This window comes from Cervus canadensis, chromosome 5 (assembly GCF_019320065.1).
Source record: "Cervus canadensis isolate Bull #8, Minnesota chromosome 5, ASM1932006v1, whole genome shotgun sequence".
In the NCBI taxonomy this organism is placed as follows: Eukaryota; Metazoa; Chordata; class Mammalia; order Artiodactyla; family Cervidae; genus Cervus; species Cervus canadensis.
The window spans coordinates 73,319,535-73,323,125 of record NC_057390.1 but is presented as its reverse complement, the minus strand read 5'-3'; positions in this window follow the sequence as shown (position 1 = coordinate 73,323,125).

Here is a 3,591-nt window from a genome sequence, read left to right as displayed (position 1 = left end):
ATGCCAAGGCCTTTGACTGTGTGGACCACAATAAACTGTGGAAAATTCTGAAAGAGATGGGAATACCAGACCACCTGACCTGCCTCTTGAGAAACCTGTATGCAGGTCAGGAAGCAACAGTTAGAACTGGACATGGAACAACAAACTGGTTCCAAATAGGAAAAGGAGTATGTCAAGGCTGTATATTGTCACCCTGCTTATCTAACTTATATGCAGAGTACATCATTAGAAACACTGGGCTGGAAGAAGCTCAAGCTGGAATCAAGATTGCAGGGAGAAATATCAATAACCTCAGATATGCAGATGACACCACCCTTGTGGCAGAAAGTGAAGAACTAAAGAGCCTGTTGATGAAAGTGAAAGAGGAGAGTGAAAAAGTTGGCCTAAAGCTCAACATTCAGAAAACTAAGATTATGGCATCCAGTCCTATCACTTCATGGCAAATAGATGGGAAAACAGCGGAAACAGTGGCTGACTCTATTTTGGGGGGCTCCAAAATCACTGCAGATCATGACTGTAGCCATGAAATTTAAAGATGCTTACTCCTTGGAAGGAAAGCTATGACCACCCTAGACAGCATATTAAAAAACAGGGACATTACTTTGCCAACAAAGGTCCGTCTAGTCAAGGCTATGGTTTTTCCAATGGTCATGTATGGATGTGAGAATTGGACTGTAAAGAAAGCTGAGCACCGAAGAATTGATGCTTTTGAACTGTGGTGTTGGAGAAGACTCTTGAGAGTCCCTCAGACTGCATGGAGATCCAATCAGTCCATCCTAAAGGAAATCAGTCCTGGGTGTTCATTGGAAGGACTGATGCTGAAGCTGAAACTCCAATACTTCGGCCACCTGATGCGAAGAGCTGACTCATTTGAGAAGACCCTGATGCTGGGAAAGATTGAGGGCAGGAGGAGAAGGGGACGACAGAGGATGAGATGGATGGATGGCATCACCGACTCAATGGACGTGAGTTTGGGTAAACTCTGGGAGTTCCTCTTGGACGGGGAGGCCTTGTGTGCTGAGGTTCATGGGGGTTGCAAAGAGTTGGACACGACTGAGTTACTGAACTGAATGATGGACTCAACTCGCCACTATCTTACATACTTGAGGTAATAGAAGATCATGTGTGTGTGCTAGGCTGACTCAGTCGTGTCTGAATCTTTGTGACCCTATATGCCGTAGCCCACCACGATCCTCTCTATACATGGAATTCTCTAGGCAAGAATGCTGGAGTGGGTTGCCGTGCCCTCCTCTAGGGGACCTTCCCAACCCAGGGATCAAACCTACATCTCTTATGTTTCCTGAATTGGCAGGTGGATTCTTTACTACTAGCACCACCTGGGAGGCACATTGAAGCTCGCACTTAATCTTTACTTCCGTAAAATTTCAATGTGCATTCTAAAAGTCGGAAAATGCATGTGCAGTTAGATTATACCCAATTTTCCACCATTTTGGTTTAGTTTTTTAATAATCATTATTGGTCAAGACTCCCTACATGTCTCTGCCTAAAGTATTGGTTATTAATTTTTATGAACTTCATTTTCATAATTTATAAACAATATCCTAAAACTACATAAGGTAGTTAATTTCAGAATAAATTATATATAGTTAATGTAAAATTACTTAGCACCATGTTCAAAGTTCATCTTCCTTTTTACCTTCCTTTTTTATCCTTTTGTTGTGTCTGACTCTTTGCAACCACATGGACTATGCAGTCCAATTCTCTAGGCCAGGATACTGAAGTGGGTAGCTGTTCCCTTCTCCAGGGGATCTTCCCAACCCGGGATTGAACCCAGGTCTCCTTTATTGCAGGCGGATTCTTTACTAGCTGAGCCACAAGGGAAGCCCAATAATACTGGAGTGGGTAGCCTATCCCTTCTCCAGTGGATTTTCCCAACCCAGGAATTCAAACCGGGGTCTTCTGCATTGCAGGGGATTCTTTACCAACTGAGCTATCAGGGAAGACCTCATGTGAAAACTAATAAGCATACCTTTACTGTATAATAACTTGACATGTAATTTTTTAAAAGAAGCATCTGAAAACAAAGAAAAAGGAATGTACTAACAAATGGAATGGAGAACATTTACTATGTGAAAGAAATTTAGATAACCTCCTTATGTAATATAACAAAATAATTTCCCAAAAGTCTAAAGAGTTAAAATCAAAAGAGGTAAATAGTTTGAAAATATTAACATGGTCATATTTTATAATACCTGATAATAAAAAGGAAATTTAAAGGTCTCTGAGCAGAGTTGATATTGAAAATTACCAAGTATTTATGCAGATTTTCAACTGCAGAAAATCTGGCATGCTCAGTTACTTGAGCCTCTTTAGTCTTCAGAAATTCTTCCTTCAATGTTCGGAAGTTTGCAGTTGTTTGCATCCAGGCTCCTTTTCTAAAATGGCAGTTTATCCAACATTGCTCATGGAATTTTAGTGTCATTTTAAATAGTTAATCCAAGGCCTTGATTCAGAAGATTTTCTTCATTCATATGGTGAAAAATATCTTCCAAGGATTTTATGAATAAATCTTTACCGTGTAAGTGTTCTGAGAATGGGCTTTCACTTCACTCTCAAAAAAAGTGAAAAATTTTTCGAAAATTCAGTGAAGTACTCTCTTTTCTTTTTTAGAAAACCAGTAAAGTTTTATGTAGGAGAGTAGCTTAATGTTAGATTTTGATTTTTTTTTTTTTAATAAAACCCTTTGTACAGGCAATCATTTAAGGCCCTGGCTCTGATAAATTTAATCAAACTTCACGACCTTAGGCTCTAATTCTTCCAGGATTATGGCTGAGAATTTTGCAGATCCTGAATACCCATATAGGAAGCAATGAACTAAGATGGATTATGTAGCTTCTGTCTTCACCATCACATTAACACTGCAGTGCTAATTAAAGTTGTTTCATATGTGCTCAAAGTAGTATAGTTTTTCTACCAGTAGAAGTTGGTTGGCAAGAAACATTTTCATAATTCAAAGATCCTAACCACCTATGGATGCCAATTTCAGAACTAGAAACTTAGTGCTTTGGAGCCATCCATTGTTTTGCCTACCTCAGTATTGATAATGGACTGTTTGGCTCTCAACCCTCCATTACCTACGACACAGTTTTAGAAGGATGTGCCTGATTCTGAACAGTAATGTAAGAGCCAACTCAGCTGTCTTCATTCTGACCAAATGCAAATTAGCTCCCAAATTTCTAAAGCATGTGGTTTCAACAAACATCATTACTCACGTGTTTAACTTTGCCACATGATAAGAAACCTCATAGAATGTTTCAAAACACAACTTCTGTGTTGAGCCAATTTGAATTTCAGTAAAATTCAAGCTCTTAAAATCCAGGTTTGAGCTCAAGGAAAAGATGTAAACCGTCTGTTCTCTCTTTTGAATAAAAAAAAGTATAGTAAGGTTCAGGTTTATAAGCTTCCCCTTCTGAAAACTTGCTTTGTGCAAACCATCATCATTTTTATGTCCCAACACACCGAGATTCTGATTGAGCATGCAAAAGGCACAATCTTCCTAACTTAAGGCATGCTTATTATTAACAAAGATAGTGACCATACTCTTAATAGCAGGGTATGTCTTCATAATTG